An 18,747-nucleotide genomic window follows, 5' to 3' on the forward strand; every position below is an offset into this window, starting at 1 on the left:
TGACACATCCTCAGACTAGTCTTTGTGCAAAGGTGTTCCAAGCAGTGGCGGTCCTAGCCTGTTTGGCGCCCTGGGCGAGCACTCCCTCTGACGCCCGAGTTATGTTGTGATATGAAACAGAGGGAAAATAATTTGACTTAGATAATATTAAATTGACATCAAAAGATACCAGCTTGAGATCAGATATGGAGAGGTTGAAGGAGTAACACCAGAACAACAGATAATATCAAGAATATGGCTCTTGGAGTAAGTTGGCAAAATGAATCAATTGCTGTAGACCAAAGCTATGATGTAATATAATATTGGATATATTTATATTTTTGTGATATATTTATCATATCACACTATATTTAGTGAATCCTACTTCCGGGTCTAAAGTAGTCTGCGTTTAATATGGCTTTTGTGTTGTTAACATGTTTAATGTTTTGTATTTTCTTCTATTTGATCTCAAAAAGCTCCTAAAACAGTCAGTGATCACTGTTGACCTCCCTCGGCTTTTATTACCACTAATCATTTATTTAAGCTCAGTTTTTAAAACCTTAGGATGTAACTACAGCCCAGCCCATGCAGCAGTATATGAATGACTAACCTCGTATTGTGGATGGATTATCTCAGTTGTTCTCCTGGCTGAAGTTTGGTCCGTTTACAGCATCCTGCCATGCGATTACATTTGTTCCTGACCACCGAGAACACTCACGTTAACTTTTATCGAGTGGAAAAAAAGTTAGCTTGTTTATATTATGCTAACATAGCTGTGTCGCTAGCGGTCACGTAGCACATCATTATATACCAGCTAGCCCAACTTCAGTAACCCTACAAACGTCACTGCTGTTTAGTTTTCTGTCTTCATTTATGCTGGAAGTGATAGCAGAGCTGTACGTTTTAATTTGTTTCCAAAACCCCGCAGTCAGGACATGCTATATTGTATTTAGATAGAAGCTAGCGAGCTAACTCCCTGCTAACTTCTAACTCCGTTAAATGTCATAAATTCCGTTTTCATGGATGCCTGGATGTTAAACTCAATTGTTACACCTGGTAGAGCAGAACGCTGATCATTTTATTAAAGATGAAAGACTTTAGACAGTTTTTCAACTCTCAGTAATGCCATAGTGATCGTTTGATATATGGACCTGCAGCGGAGTTTAGGCCCAGACACGGCTAGTGACGTCAGACTGAACAACCGGATAATCATCACCCCTCAACTTTCTCTCTCTTTCTCATCTAAATGAAGTTTCTGCTGGACTAATTCAAGCCTTGAAACAAAGGAGATTAAATATCCATTGCAGACAATAGTGAACAGTGCAGGTAAAAGAAGCAGAAAGTGTGATCAATGTGTGAATTCAGTTTACTTAAAAATAGATTTATGTTTTTTTCTTGATGCAGTTTATGTTAGAGTGGTACAAAAGATGCACTTCTACATCTTAACCACAGACTGTATGTAAGCGATCGATGCAGCCACCCTGACATCACCCATAGGTTTGTGGATTACAGCATTGGCACCTTAAGTTTGGCTCCCACAATTATATGTGATATTAAATGGAATTCCCATGTTTGAAGAGCAAAAAACCAGGTTTGAAGACATTGCTGAAAAATCTGAAGGGTTTCTTTTGAGTTTTGAGTCAGCGCTGCAACATAACTGAGCACGGCACATTAAAAATGCATACTTTATACGTATTTACATATATTTATGTATACGTATATATATATTTATCTGTACAGTGAACTTGAGATGACCACCAACACTGGCATACACATTCACAGTGTGTATCAGTGTCAATATTTACCAATAAACTTAAACAATGAGTTTTAATCAAAGAATCATGTGAGGCAGAGATATTTGTAAGGAGAAAGGATTTCTTCATGTTTTGAGGAAGTGCTGAAGACTGAAGTGACACAACTTCAACTTTATGAATGACACTGATTGATTTTATTATTTTGATATGATGTTGCATTTATTAATGATGGCTGCTGCTCCTGTCTCTTCCATCAGGTGAAGAATGCTGCTCATGCTCGTCCGGCAGGTCCTGCTACTCCTGTCGCATCTCCAGCCGCTCCTGCTCCTCCTTCAGTTCCTGTTGCTCCTGCAGGGACAGGAAAAACGCGTGGGAGCAGCGCCCTCTCGCTAATGTGCGAAAGGGCGCTGCTCCCACATAAAATCTGGGCGCACAAGATTACCCGCTCTGAGCCCTTCCTGCAAGAGTGCGCAACGCCCACGCCACCACACAATCCAGTCCACCTCTCAAACACGCACCAGATTACACCACTCGGAGCTCCTCCTGCACGCACACGAGAGTTGGCCACACCCAGCCACCACTCAATCTGGGGCATCTCTCGCACGTGCACTGAGGAAAGGTCCATAACCTGGTCGGGAGGGGGTATTCAGGAGGTTCAACGCTGGAACATTGAACACTCCAACCTCCTCCTGCACGCACACAAGAGTTGGCCACACCCAGCCACCACTCAATCCGGGCCACCTCTCGCATGCGCACCAGATTACACCACTCCGAGCTCCTCCTGCACGTGTGCGAGAGGGGGCCACACCCAGCCACCACTCAATCCGGGCCACCTCTCACACGTGCACTTAGGAAAGGTCCATAACCTGGTCCGGGAGGAGGGATTCAGGAGGTTCAACGTTCTACAGATGAACCTCACACTCTGAGCTACTCCTGCACACCTCTTGCACATGCACAAGATTACGCCACTCGGAGCTCGTCCTGCAAGATGGCGCCACAACCAGCCACCACTCAATCTGGGCTCATCTCACAAACCCACTGAGGAACGATCCATAACCTGGTCCGGAAGTGGGGGGGAGGAGGCTCAACGTTCCAGCGTTGAACCTCACACTCCTGCACGTGCGCAAGAGAGTGTCACACTGGACAAACTCTTGCACTCGCAACAAGATTACACCCTTCCAAGCCCCTCCTACACGCGCACGAGAGGGGGCCACACCCAGCCACCACTCAATCCGGGCCACCTCTCGCACGCGCACCAGATTATGTCACTCTGAGCTACTCCTGCACAAGATTACCCACTCTGTGCCCTTCCTGCAAGAGTGCGCAACGCCCACGCCACCACGCAATCCAGTCCACCTCTCAAACACGCACCAGATTACACCACTCGGAGCTCCTCCTGCACGCACACAAGAGTTGGCCACACCCAGCCACCACTCAATCTGGGGCATCTCTCGCACGTGCACTGAGGAAAGGTCCATAACCTGGTCGGGAGGGGGTATTCAGGAGGTTCAACGCTGGAACATTGAACACTCCAACCTCCTCCTGCACGCACACGAGAGTTGGCCACACCCAGCCACCACTCAATCCGGGCCACCTCTCGCATGCGCACCAGATTACACCACTCCGAGCTCCTCCTGCACGTGTGCGAGAGGGGGCCACACCCAGCCACCACTCAATCCGTGCCACCTCTCGCATGCGCACCAGATTACACCACTCCGAGCTCCTCCTGCACGTGTGCGAGAGGGGGCCACACCCAGCCACCACTCAATCCGGGCCACCTCTCACACATGCACTTAGGAAAGGTCCATAACCTGGTCCGGGAGGAGGGATTCAGGAGGTTCAACGTTCTACAGATGAACCTCACACTCTGAGCTACTCCTACACACCTCTTGCACATGCACAAGATTACGCCACTCGGAGCTCGTCCTGCAAGATGGCGCCACAACCAGCCACCACTCAATCTGGGCCACCTCTCACAAACCCACTGAGGAACGATCCATAACCTGGTCCGGAAGTGGGGGGAGGAGGCTCAACGTTCCAGCGTTGAACCTCACACTCCTGCACGTGCGCAAGAGAGTGTCACACTGGACAAACTCTTGCACTCGCAACAAGATTACACCCTTCCAAGCCCCTCCTACACGCGCACGAGAGGGGGCCACACCCAGCCACCACTCAATCCGGGCCACCTCTCGCACGCGCACCAGATTATGTCACTCCGAGCTACTCCTGCACGCGCACAGGATCACACCACACCCACGCCACAAAAACACTCCGGTCCCCTCCACACTGAGTTTAGAAAAGTTCAACATTAACGTGGACACTGCATGTCCCCTTAACATTTCCACTTTAGCAAATGTCACCTGCTGAGCGGTCCTTACTGCACTCTTCAAAAGGTTTCAATCTATTAATAATATGACAACATTCATTTGAACAAAACACATTCTAATTAAAATAATCGACCTGATTTATGGCACAAATCTCACTTTTTTTTTTAGGAAAGAGAAGCACACACACACACACACACACACACACACACACACACACACACACACATAGTTTCTGTAGCCAAACAAAAGATAACAGATCCTAAGATACAAACATTTTCATTCCTCTTAGATTTTAGCAGTTACTCAGAGTCTAGCGGTAGGCAGGAAAATGAACACAAACATGATTTGTCTAAGAACAGGCTGTAAGATAGTACTTGCTTGGTTATATCACACTAAAGAAATTACAAAATGTGAGCACCCATGTACATGCATGCAGCGAATATCAAATTCTACTCTTTAAAGCATTTATGCAGCAAGAAGGTACCTTTGAACAGCGGTCTCCAACCTTTTTTGCACCACGGACCGGTTTATGCCCGACAATATTTTCACGGACCAGTGTCTCAGATAAATACAACAAAATAAAACTAGTATCAGTATCGAAAAAAAGAAGATTTATTCATAACACATGTGAAAAGACCCAGGAAAACCGAGTTAACAATAAAAACGATAACAAAATAACGCTTAAAACCGATAAAAACCCTGAAAACCAGACATTTCACACCTGAGCCTCAACTCTCGCGGCCGGTACCAAACGACTCACGGACCGCTACCGGTCCGAGGCCCGGGGGTTGGGGACCCCTGCCTTAGAACAGCCAGTCCGTGAAAATATTGTCGGGCATAAACCGGTCCGTGGTTTGGGGACCGCTGCCTTATGCTGGGCTTACACTGTGCGATTTTTGGCCCATTTTGAGCCGATTTTTGAGTCGTGCGACCGTTTTGGCGATCGGCCCGATTTTGGCCTTCATCGTGCGTCATGCATCGTATAGTATACGTGGGGTAACGAGACGCGATTAACCCCTCACGACCAGCTCCCGATCATCAATCGCTTGGTCGTGAGCGACCCTCCGCAGTTTGTCACACTGCGCACGCGCAAACACAAATGTCAGCGAAAAAGACGGAGCAGCACAGCAGTGCAGCGTGTGATCTGGACACAAGCGATGGAGGAACAACTTGTAGAACTTTGGAAAGCTCATCCGAGCCTTTTCGATGTGGCCTCACAAAATGATCACGACCACAACAACCGTGAAAATAGTTGGATCTACACTGCTGCTCAATCACAGCTGATCAATGTTTTTCATTAGCAATTTAGCAAAGTTGATGGTGGTGGTGTGTCTGTGTGAGTGAGAGACAGAGAGAGCGAGCGACAGATTGTCTGTTATAACCTTCATTTTATGGAGGCACAGTGTGAGCACTCAGGTCGCATCAGAGCATCGGGCGGTATAGTGTGAGACCCTGCATCGTGACCTATGACCCCTGCGAGTCAACCGTACAGATTGAGCAGGAGCTGAAAAAATCGCACAGTGTCTGCCCAGCATTAGAAGACCAACACATGTACAGGTCCCTCCACACTGTGTTTAGAAAAGTTTAACATAAACGTGGACACTGCATGTCCCCTTAATAATTCCACTTTAGCAAATGTCACTTGTCGAGCGGTCCTTACCTTAAAAAATAATCTCTTTTTCTTTCCTCTCCTCTCTTTTTCTCCTCTGTAATCCAAAGTGCATGTACCAGCTCTGCCAGCATTTTTCAAAATGTGTTTTTTCCATAAATGCTATGACAACATTCATTTGAACAGAACGCATCTGACGCATTTGCTAAGCTCCACCCCCGGCTACTGTTGAGCAGTACCTGGTTACCTGGTTTCTATATTTCTCCATGTAGCACAGTGTGTTGTTAATTTATTAGGTTGAGTCGTTTAAAAGAACATGTCACAAACTTGTATTGATTCACAAATACACCACCTAATCATATGTGATAAGTTGGGACTAAATTTAAGTTGTGTAATGGTCAAGCAACTTGATAGCACAGTGTAATTGTGCGAAATTAATCAAAGCACCCCCAAAGATTTCTTACTTTTTTGAGAATATTTGCTGTTTGTGTGACACACTACTAAAAATATAAAAAGCATACAGTACTGTACTTGTTTGAGGCGTAATATTTTAACAACAAAAGTATAGATAACCCCCCCTCCCAAAATGGTTTGTTCCAGCTCTCCCCTACTCTGACTCTAGCGCTCTGGCTGCCAGAGCGATGGTGGCTGAGACGCAGCGGTGCAGAGGTGTAAGTGCCTGGCTTAAAACAGGGCATGTTAGCTGCATTTAACCTTCAGTTACTCTTTCTACAGTTAGGTAGGAGTCAGACCATGTTTCTTTTTAGCTGAAAAGCATTACACCAGGTAACCTGCAGTGTTGAAAACGTGTTTTCCGACGATGTTTGCTGCCCTACAATCCGTCCTACTCTGTAGTAAATTCAGCGACATTTGACCCGTCCTGTTGCTCCCATTGAAATGTATACAGCCTATTTAAAATCTAAAACTTTAGATTGTCCGCAGCCTGCTGTTGTTACCACTGTCCTGTTTGAAATGGATGCTAACTGACTGAATGCCCATTAACCTTATAACTGTTGTGTGCGTGTGTGTTTGTGTACAGAGAGACAGCCAGGTTCATAATGGATATAAGGACGTTTTTTCAAAAAAAGGAGCCACATCAGGTAAAAGTGTAAGATCAAATGATCCGTCAATCAAGAATAATGTTGGATCAGTGTATCAATGTTTATATCTTTTATTAGATGTTCATGTGGTTTGGTTATTTGCCTTTTGGTTGAAAGTACACTGAGAGGACTTTTTGTTAGTGATCTTAACAGAATTTTTTTCATATTAATGTAATTTTTCATCTCATTGCATACAATCTATTTGTGTATGATTGTCAGTCCAAAGGGAGCGAGGAAAGAGGGAACGTGAGGAGAAAGTACAAGGTCAGGAAGAAGCAGGTAAGAAAACAGACAGGGAGCAGTGACGGGCACAACAGAAACTGTTAAACTGACAAAGAGAAATACATACATGCAAATGCATACATATATGTCCAACCAGAGCATGTTGGTTGATGTTTAAGTGATTGCCTTCTTGTCTTTGGTGTGTAGTGGTACATTTCTCATGACATGCCATCTCTTTCTCATGTATTCACGTCATCCTCTTAAACGAAAGATTTAAGTAAAATTCATATACAGAAAATGTGTGAAAAAACAGTTTATTTTTTGATATATATTGGTTATGCATTGATCAAAAAAATAGTTGATGTGTAATGTTATCACAGGTACCTGCAGCCCAAATGAGAACATCATTATACACATAATTTAATCACATCTCCCTGTCCTCCACTCTCCCCACCTTCACCCAGTATGTTACCTGCTACACCAGAGACAATAAAACATTGGACTTATTGTATGCCAACACCAAGGAGGCATACAGCTCATCACCTCTCCCTCCCCACAGGGAACTGTGCTGGCACCGTTCCTCTTCACCCTCTACACTGCAGACTTCTCCATCAACTCCCCACGCTGCCACCTACAGAAGTTCTCTGACGACTCTGCCATAGTCGCCTCATCACAGGTGAGGACGACTCCGAGTACAGACGGTGGACTCTGGACTTTGTAGACTGGTGTCAGCAGAACCACCTGCTGATAAACGCCGGGAAAACCAAGGAGTTGGTGGTGGACTTCCGGAGACGCAGACCCACCACACTGACAGCGGTGAACATCCAGGGAGTGGACATTGAGATAGTGGACTCTTATAGGTACCTGGGTGTTCACCTGAATAATAAACTGGACTGGAGCCACAACACTGATGCTCTTTACAGGAAGGGTCAGAGCAGACTCCACCTGCTGAGGCGGCTGAGGTCATTTGGAGTCCAGGGAGCGCTTTTAAAGACCTTCTATGACTCTGTGGTGGCATCTGTCATTTTTTACAGTGTGGTATGTTGGAGCAGCAGTTTATCAGCAGCTGAGACGAAGAGGTTGGATAAACTCATCAGGAAGGCCAGCTCTGTTCTGGGATGCACCCTGGACCCAGTGCAGGTGGTGGGAGACAGAAGGACTGTGGCCAAAATAACATCTCTGATGGACAGAGTCTCCCACCCCATGCATGTAAATGCTGCTGAACTGCAGAGCTGCTTCAGTGACAGACTGCTGCATCCTCGATGCATGAAGGAGCGTTTCTGCAGGTCCTTCCTCCCTGCAGCTGTCAGACTGTACAACCAGAACTGCTCCCAGCAAACATACAGTGGGGCAAAAAAGTATTTAGTCAGCCACCGATTGTGCAAGTTCCCCCACTTAAAATGATGACAGAGGTCAGTAATTTGCACCAGAGGTACACTTCAACTGTGAGAGACAGAATGTGAAAAAAAAATCCATGAATCCACATGGTAGGATTTGTAAAGAATTTATTCGTAAATCAGGGTGGAAAATAAGTATTTGGTCACCTCAAACAAGGAAAATCTCTGGCTCTCACAGACCTGTAACGTCTTCTGTAAGAAGCTTTTCTGTCCCCCACTCGTTACCTGTATTAATGGCACCTGTTTGAACTCATCATCTGTATAAAAGACACCTGTCCACAGCCTCAAACAGTCAGACTCCAAACTCCGCCATGGCCAAGACCAAAGAGCTTTCGAAGGACACCAGGAAAAGTATTGTAGACCTGCACCAGACTGGGAAGAGTGAATCTACAATAGGCAAGCAGCTTGGTGTGAAAAAATCAACTGTGGGAGCAATCATCAGAAAATGGAAGACATACAAGACCACTGATAATCTCCCTCCATCTGGGGCTCCACGCAAGATCTCATCCCGTGGGGTCAAAATGATCATGAGAACGGTGAGCAAAGATCCCAGAACCACACGGGGGGACCTGGTGAATGACCTGCAGAGAGCTGGGACCAAAGTAACAAAGGTCACCATCAGTAACACACTACAACGGCAGGGAATCAAATCCCGCAGTGCCAGACGTGTTCCGCTGCTGAAGCCAGTGCATGTCCAGGCCCGTCTGAAGTTTGCCAGAGAGCACATGGATGATACAGCAGAGGATTGGGAGAATGTCATGTGGTCAGATGAAACCAAAGTAGAACTTTTTGGTATAAACTCAACTCGTCGTGTTTGGAGGAAGAAGAATACTGAGTTGCATCCCAAGAACACCATACCTACTGTGAAGCATGGGGGTGGAAACATCATGCTATGGGGCTGTTTTTCTGCCAAGGGGACAGGACGACTGATCCGTGTTAAGGACAGAATGAATGGGGCCATGTATCGTGAGATTTTGAGCCAAAACCTCCTTCCATCAGTGAGAACTTTGAAGATGAAACGAGGCTGGGTCTTCCAACATGATCCAAAACACACCGCCCGGGCAACAAAGGAGTGGCTCCGTAAGAAGCATTTGAAAGTCCTGGAGTGGCCTAGCCAGTCTCCAGACCTCAACCCCATAGAAAATCTGTGGCGGGAGTTGAAAGTCCGTGTTGCTCGGCGACAGCCCCAAAACATCACTGCTCTCGAGAAGATCTGCATGGAGGAATGGGCCAAAATACCAGCTACTGTGTGTGCAAACCTGGTAAAGACCTATAGTAAACGTTTGACCTCTGTTATTGCCAACAAAGGTTATGTTACAAAGTATTGAGTTGTATTTTTGTTATTGACCAAATACTTATTTTCCACCCTGATTTACCAATAAATTCTTTACAAATCCTACCATGTGGATTCATGGATTTTTTTTTCACATTCTGTCTCTCACAGTTGAAGTGTACCTCTGGTGCAAATTACTGACCTCTGTCATCATTTTAGGTGGGGGAACTTGCACAATCGGTGGCTGACTAAATACTTTTTTGCCCCACTGTACATGTTTACGTCTGCGCTGTAACTGCAATAATTTAATCACTACAACCTGAGTTTGCCTCTTATCTGTAGTTAATTTTATTTAATTTAATAACTGTACAGTACTCTGTTTATAGTAACCATTCTCCTTGATGTAAATATGTAAGAAAAATTGTGTATGTTTCTGTTCTGTGTCCTGGTTGTTTGTATTTGTGTCTTTCTGGCTGCTGTTACAACCAAATTTCCCCTTGTGGGACAATTAAAGGATTATTCTATTCTATTCTATTCTATTCTATTCCTACTACCAGCAAGCACACATCTTCTAACTGTGTACAGCAGTATCCAATATGTCTATATCCATATAGACGACTGGATACAGCTATAACTGAGAGCTGCATTATTGTTCACAGGACACTTGCTGACTAAACTCCCCAAATCTGAGGTTCCTCTGTGATCTGGGTCGTGGCTGTTGGTGCACCATTAGAGACTACTACTGCCATAACCAGTACTGACCTTAAGCGTTTGGGGGACTGTTTAAAGAGGTAATATGCACCCCACCCCAATAAAAACGGGAAAGGATTCAAGCTGGTAACAGCTTTAAGCATAACAAACAAATGACACCAACTGCCTTGACTAAAACAATGCTGTTTTTGGAATAGAATGAGGGGACGCCTCGTCATTTTCCTACTTTTGTGTTCTGGTGGTTTGTCCGTGTTTTGAAATTTAAAGTAAGTGTGTCAGTGGTAGACATTTGTTCAAACACAAGCAAGAGAAATGAGACAACTGCAGACCGACTCAGAGTGTAATTAGAAAACGTGCGCACGGGTGAATGCCTCTGAGAAGACACACACACCGAGCACAGGCTCGCTTGCTTTATTTATAAGGCAAAAATGGGTTACATAGTACTTCCTCTTTTAACAGATGTTGACGAGAGGTTAAGCATTAAATCAGCTTATCTGATCTTTCACACACTGGGATTAAAAATACAGAAGTATATCATGCTTTATCTGACATCACAGACATTATAGGAAAGAATGCATCATTATATCATGCTGTCAAAACATCTCAAACATTTCAGACACTTAAGTAAGGAATGCATTATGTTCTCTTTAACAATAAACTTGGTTAGCTGATTCTTCAACAATAGGCTTGGTTATGTGAAAATATATGAACACACGAAATATAAGGCACACTTGGTTAGAATATAAGGCCTACTTGATTATATTGTATTATAGAGATTTGGTTATAGTGTATAATGTAGAAAATCTCTTAACAAAGTGAAAGAGTCATTGCCTATAAACTTCAGCACCATGGACAGTTCACTGACTACCCGAAAGAAGAATGGGACATGTCAAAATGCTGAGGGAAAGAAATTAGGCAGGTTACACATGCTGAGTAAAATAAATATTTTACTAATAACTTAAACTTAATGTTATCATTATTGCACCCTCGTGTGTTTGAATATCAAGAATATCTAATAAATCTGGGCAAGAGGTGATAGATGCTCCTGACCTCAGATGCATTTCTGAGCTTTTGCTTTGAGTCACACGTCAGAGCTGAGGTTGGGATACAGTTCAGCTAAATTGCTGCTGTAGAAAAAACTAAGACCATACAGACCAGTGGTTTCCTTCACAGACACAGTACTGTACTTTGGTCAAATGCTCCTTAATATCCACATCACCAAATATTGTGCCCATCTTTAAGTGGTTTCGGAGAGCCTGCTTCATGTCCCCACTTCCATATTTAATCCCCAACAGTGTGTGAAATTACTCCATCAAACTGAGCATTCCCTAATGTCTGTACTGAGTTCACAAGAGGGAGGAGAATATCTCTCTTGAACTGTTCAGTGTATGTTACCACCAGGGGAAAGTCTGCATTTTTAGACTCATACTGAAATTGGTGATTTGCTTTTCAGATTTATGTGGCAGAAAGGGAAGTGTCATCTCCAAGTCTTATATCTCGATCATCCCTTTGGGCTGATGAAAGATGGAGTTTTGGGTTTTTTCTGGATGAAATTCAGAGTCATGCTATACCTCATTAATTCCCACTTCTGGGATCTGGGCAGACACATGTTGTACTGAATGACCACAGTTAGAAGGGATTTTCATGATCTTATCTCCTTTTTTAGGCCTCTTACTGCAGAAATGGTTTCATTGTCATCTAAAAGTGTCATGGTCGCAGCGTTTTGTGTTTCCTTTTGGTTTCATCTTGTGTTTTGTGCTAATTCTGATTTTGTATTAGTTCTTAGGGTTGAATCTGGTGTTTAGTGTTTTACCAGCCCTACCTGTGTCTTTCCTCTGTTCTGTTCGTGTCCCCAAGTTTGTGTTGTAAAACAGTCTGTGTGTTTCCTGTTTTACTTTGAAGGTTTGTGTCTCGTCTTGTGGTTCAGCTGTGCTCCCCTCCTGTGTGTCATTCCCCTCATTACCTCGTGTGTATTTATAGTGTGTGTCTGCCTGTGTTCCTTGTCGCGTCGTCTGCATTACTCTGTGTTAGTTGGTATTACTCCGTGTCTGTCTGTTCTCATCTCGTGTTCCAGGTTCATTAGTTTTTCCCAGGTTAGGTTCGTGTCTTTGTGCAGTCCTCGCCACCCTTGTTTCTGTTTATATTTCACCCTTTGTAAACAAACACTCACCTGCATCTAGCCGTTTCCTGCATCTTGGGTCCTCATTTAACTCCACCACACGTCTGCTGCCCCAGCCATGACAAAAAGTCTCTCATCTCATTGTTGATCATATAATTATTTACACTACCAGTCAAAAGTTTGGACACATCTTCTGATTGAATGGTTCTTCTTCATTTTTTACGACCTTCCACATTGTAGAGTCAGCGCTGCAACATAACTGAGCACGGCACATTAAAAATGCATACTTTATACGTATTTACATATATTTATGTATACGTATATATATATTTATCTGTACAGTGAACTTGAGATGACCACCAACACTGGCATACACATTCACAGTGTGTATCAGTGTCAATATTTACCAATAAACTTAAACAATGAGTTTTAATCAAAGAATCATGTGAGGCAGAGATATTTGTAAGGAGAAAGGATTTCTTCATGTTTTGAGGAAGTGCTGAAGACTGAAGTGACACAACTTCAACTTTATGAATGACACTGATTGATTTTATTATTTTGATATGATGTTGCATTTATTAATGATGGCTGCTGCTCCTGTCTCTTCCATCAGGTGAAGAATGCTGCTCATGCTCGTCCGGCAGGTCCTGCTACTCCTGTCGCATCTCCAGCCGCTCCTGCTCCTCCTTCAGTTCCTGTTGCTCCTGCAGGGACAGGAAAAACGCGTGGGAGCAGCGCCCTCTCGCTAATGTGCGAAAGGGCGCTGCTCCCACATAAAATCTGGGCGCACAAGATTACCCGCTCTGAGCCCTTCCTGCAAGAGTGCGCAACGCCCACGCCACCACACAATCCAGTCCACCTCTCAAACACGCACCAGATTAAACCACTCGGAGCTCCTCCTGCACGCACACGAGAGTTGGCCACACCCAGCCACCACTCAATCTGGGGCATCTCTCGCACGTGCACTGAGGAAAGGTCCATAACCTGGTCGGGAGGGGGTATTCAGGAGGTTCAACGCTGGAACATTGAACACTCCAACCTCCTCCTGCACGCACACAAGAGTTGGCCACACCCAGCCACCACTCAATCCGTGCCACCTCTCGCATGCGCACCAGATTACACCACTCCGAGCTCCTCCTGCACGTGTGCGAGAGGGGGCCACACCCAGCCACCACTCAATCCGGGCCACCTCTCACACGTGCACTTAGGAAAGGTCCATAACCTGGTCCGGGAGGAGGGATTCAGGAGGTTCAACGTTCTACAGATGAACCTCACACTCTGAGCTACTCCTGCACACCTCTTGCACATGCACAAGATTACGCCACTCGGAGCTCGTCCTGCAAGATGGCGCCACAACCAGCCACCACTCAATCTGGGCTCATCTCACAAACCCACTGAGGAACGATCCATAACCTGGTCCGGAAGTGGGGGGGAGGAGGCTCAACGTTCCAGCGTTGAACCTCACACTCCTGCACGTGCGCAAGAGAGTGTCACACTGGACAAACTCTTGCACTCGCAACAAGATTACACCCCTCCAAGCCCCTCCTACACGCGCACGAGAGGGGGCCACACCCAGCCACCACTCAATCCGGGCCACCTCTCGCACGCGCACCAGATTATGTCACTCTGAGCTACTCCTGCACAAGATTACCCACTCTGAGCCCTTCCTGCAAGAGTGCGCAACGCCCACGCCACCACGCAATCCAGTCCACCTCTCAAACACGCACCAGATTACACCACTCGGAGCTCCTCCTGCACGCACACGAGAGTTGGCCACACCCAGCCACCACTCAATCTGGGGCATCTCTCGCACGTGCACTGAGGAAAGGTCCATAACCTGGTCGGGAGGGGGTATTCAGGAGGTTCAACGCTGGAACATTGAACACTCCAACCTCCTCCTGCACGCACACGAGAGTTGGCCACACCCAGCCACCACTCAATCCGTGCCACCTCTCGCATGCGCACCAGATTACACCACTCCGAGCTCCTCCTGCACGTGTGCGAGAGGGGGCCACACCCAGCCACCACTCAATCCGGGCCACCTCTCACACATGCACTTAGGAAAGGTCCATAACCTGGTCCGGGAGGAGGGATTCAGGAGGTTCAACGTTCTACAGATGAACCTCACACTCTGAGCTACTCCTACACACCTCTTGCACATGCACAAGATTACGCCACAACCAGCCACCACTCAATCTGGGCCACCTCTCACAAACCCACTGAGGAACGATCCATAACCTGGTCCGGAAGTGGGGGGGAGGAGGCTCAACGTTCCAGCGTTGAACCTCACACTCCTGCACGTGCGCAAGAGAGTGTCACACTGGACAAACTCTTGCACTCGCAACAAGATTACACCCTTCCAAGCCCCTCCTACACGCGCACGAGAGGGGGCCACACCCAGCCACCACTCAATCCGGGCCACCTCTCGCACGCGCACCAGATTATGTCACTCCGAGCTACTCCTGCACGCGCACAGGATCACACCACACCCACGCCACAAAAACACTCCGGTCCCCTCCACACTGAGTTTAGAAAAGTTCAACATTAACGTGCACACTGCATGTCCCCTTAACATTTCCACTTTAGCAAATGTCACCTGCTGAGCGGTCCTTACTGCACTCTTCAAAAGGTTTCAATCTATTAATAATATGACAACATTCATTTGAACAAAACACATTCTAATTAAAATAATCGACCTGATTTATGGCACAAATCTCACTTTTTTTTTTAGGAAAGAGAAGCACACACACACACACACACACACACACACACACACACACACATAGTTTCTGTAGCCAAACAAAAGATAACAGATCCTAAGATACAAACATTTTCATTCCTCTTAGATTTTAGCAGTTACTCAGAGTCTAGCGGTAGGCAGGAAAATGAACACAAACATGATTTGTCTAAGAACAGGCTGTAAGATAGTACTTGCTTGGTTATATCACACTAAAGAAATTACAAAATGTGAGCACCCATGTACATGCATGCAGCGAATATCAAATTCTACTCTTTAAAGCATTTATGCAGCAAGAAGGTACCTTTGAACAGCGGTCTCCAACCTTTTTTGCACCACGGACCGGTTTATGCCCGACAATATTTTCACGGACCAGTGTCTCAGATAAATACAACAAAAATAAAACTAGTATCAGTATCGAAAAAAAGAAGATTTATTCATAACACATGTGAAAAGACCCAGGAAAACCGAGTTAACAATAAAAACGATAACAAAATAACGCTTAAAACCGATAAAAACCCTGAAAACCAGACATTTCACACCAGAGCCTCAACTCTCGCGGCCCGGTACCAAACGACTCACGGACCGCTACCGGTCCGAGGCCCGGGGGTTGGGGACCCCTGCCTTATGCTGGGCTTACACTGTGCGATTTTTGGCCCATTTTGAGCCGATTTTTGAGTCGTGCGACCGTTTTGGCGATCGGCCCGATTTTGGCCTTCATCGTGCGTCATGCATCGTATAGTATACGTGGGGTAACGAGACGCGATTAACCCCTCACGACCAGCTCCCGATCATCAATCGCTTGGTCGTGAGGGTGTCACCGCAGTTTGTCACACTGCGCACGCGCAAACACAAATGTCAGCGAAAAAGACGGAGCAGCACAGCAGTGCAGCGTGTGATCTGGACACAAGCGATGGAGGAACAACTTGTAGAACTTTGGAAAGCTCATCCGAGCCTTTTCGATGTGGCCTCACAAAATGATCACGACCACAACAACCGTGAAAATAGTTGGATCTACACTGCTGCTCAATCACAGCTGATCAATGTTTTTCATTAGCAATTTAGCAAAGTTGATGGTGGTGGTGTGTCTGTGTGAGTGAAAGACAGAGAGAGAGAGCGACAGATTGTCTGTTATAACCTTCATTTTATGGAGGCACAGTGTGAGCACTCAGGTCGCATCAGAGCATCGGGCGGTATAGTGTGAGACCCTGCATCGTGACCTATGACCCCTGCGAGTCAACCGTACAGTTTGAGCAGGAGCTGAAAAAATCGCACAGTGTCTGCCCAGCATTAGAAGACCAACACATGTACAGGTCCCTCCACACTGTGTTTAGAAAAGTTGAACATAAACGTGGACACTGCATGTCCCCTTAATAATTCCACTTTAGCAAATGTCACTTGTCGAGCGGTCCTTACCTTAAAAAATAATCTCTTTTTCTTTCCTCTCCTCTCTTTTTCTCCTCTGTAATCCAAAGTGCATGTACCAGCTCTGCCAGCATTTTTCAAAATGTGTTTTTTCCATAAATGCTATGACAACATTCATTTGAACAGAACGCATCTGACGCATTTGCTAAGCTCCACCCCCGGCTACTGTTGAGCAGTACCTGGTTACCTGGTTTCTATATTTCTCGATGTAGCACAGTGTCTTGTTAATTTATTAGGTTGAGTCGTTTAAAAGAACATGTCACAAACTTGTATTGATTCACAAATACACCACCTAATCATATGTGATAAGTTGGGACTAAATTTAAGTTGTGTAATGGTCAAGCAACTTGATAGCACAGTGTAATTGTGCGAAATTAATCAAAGCACCCCCAAAGATTTCTTACTTTTTTGAGAATATTTGCTGTTTGTGTGACACACTACTAAAAATATAAAAAGCATACAGTACTGTACTTGTTTGAGGCGTAATATTTTAACAACAAAAGTATAGATAACCCCCCCTCCCAAAATGGTTTGTTCCAGCTCTCCCCTACTCTGACTCTAGCGCTCTGGCTGCCAGAGCGATGGTGGCTGAGACGCAGCGGTGCAGAGGTGTAAGTGCCTGGCTTAAAACAGGGCATGTTAGCTGCATTTAACCTTCAGTTACTCTTTCTACAGTTAGGTAGGAGTCAGACCATGTTTCTTTTTAGCTGAAAAGCATTACACCAGGTAACCTGCAGTGTTGAAAACGTGTTTTCCGACGATGTTTGCTGCCCTACAATCCGTCCTACTCTGTAGTAAATTCAGCGACATTTGACCCGTCCTGTTGCTCCCATTGAAATGTATACAGCCTATTTAAAATCTAAAACTTTAGATTGTCCGCAGCCTGCTGTTGTTACCACTGTCCTGTTTGAAATGGATGCTAACTGACTGAATGCCCATTAACCTTATAACTGTTGTGTGCGTGTGTGTTTGTGTACAGAGAGACAGCCAGGTTCATAATGGATATAAGGACGTTTTTTCAAAAAAAGGAGCCACATCAGGTAAAAGTGTAAGATCAAATGATCCGTCAATCAAGAATAATGTTGGATCAGTGTATCAATGTTTATATCTTTTATTAGATGTTCATGTGGTTTGGTTATTTGCCTTTTGGTTGAAAGTACACTGAGAGGACTTTTTGTTAGTGATCTTAACAGAATTTTTTTCATATTAATGTAATTTTTCATCTCATTGCATACAATCTATTTGTGTATGATTGTCAGTGCAAAGGGAGCGAGGAAAGAGGGAACGTGAGGAGAAAGTACAAGGTCAGGAAGAAGCAGGTAAGAAAACAGACAGGGAGCAGTGACGGGCACAACAGAAACTGTTAAACTGACAAAGAGAAATACATACATGCAAATGCATACATATATGTCCAACCAGAGCATGTTGGTTGATGTTTAAGTGATTGCCTTCTTGTCTTTGGTGTGTAGTGGTACATTTCTCATGACATGCCATCTCTTTCTCATGTATTCACGTCATCCTCTTAAACTAAAGATTTAAGTAAAATTCATATACAGAAAATGTGTGAAAAAACAGTTTATTTTTTGATATATATTGGTTATGCATTGATCAAAAAAATAGTTGATGTGTAATGTTATCACAGGTACCTGCAGCCCAAATGAGAACATCATTATACACATAATTTAATCACATCTCCCTGTCCTCCACTCTCCCCACCTTCACCCAGTATGTTACCTGCTACACCAGAGACAATAAAACATTGGACTTATTGTATGCCAACACCAAGGAGGCATACAGCTCATCACCTCTCCCTCCCCACAGGGAACTGTGCTGGCACCGTTCCTCTTCACCCTCTACACTGCAGACTTCTCCATCAACTCCCCACGCTGCCACCTACAGAAGTTCTCTGACGACTCTGCCATAGTCGCCTCATCACAGGTGAGGACGACTCCGAGTACAGACGGTGGACTCTGGACTTTGTAGACTGGTGTCAGCAGAACCACCTGCTGATAAACGCCGGGAAAACCAAGGAGTTGGTGGTGGCCTTCCGGAGACGCAGACCCACCACACTGACAGCGGTGAACATCCAGGGAG

At 45.2% G+C, this 18,747-nt stretch overlaps 2 long non-coding RNA genes across 2 annotated transcripts; both read right to left on the reverse strand.

Annotated features, from left to right (window-relative positions):
- Window positions 1-1,904: 1,904 nt before the first annotated feature.
- LOC309701375 lies at window positions 1,905-5,911 on the reverse strand. Its single transcript, XR_014274962.1, has 2 exons — window positions 5,721-5,911; window positions 1,905-2,081 (listed from the first exon to the last, which is right to left on the reverse strand). It is a non-coding gene; the product is annotated as an uncharacterized lncRNA (long non-coding RNA).
- Window positions 5,912-13,018: 7,107 nt separating this feature from the next.
- On the reverse strand, window positions 13,019-16,931 carry LOC309700349. Its single transcript, XR_014274646.1, has 2 exons — window positions 16,645-16,931; window positions 13,019-13,195 (listed from the first exon to the last, which is right to left on the reverse strand). It is a non-coding gene; the product is annotated as an uncharacterized lncRNA (long non-coding RNA).
- Window positions 16,932-18,747: the final 1,816 nt, after the last annotated feature.

This window comes from Aulonocara stuartgranti (genome assembly GCF_965226115.1).
Source record: "Aulonocara stuartgranti genome assembly, chromosome: 23".
Lineage (NCBI taxonomy): Eukaryota > Metazoa > Chordata > Actinopteri > Cichliformes > Cichlidae > Aulonocara > Aulonocara stuartgranti.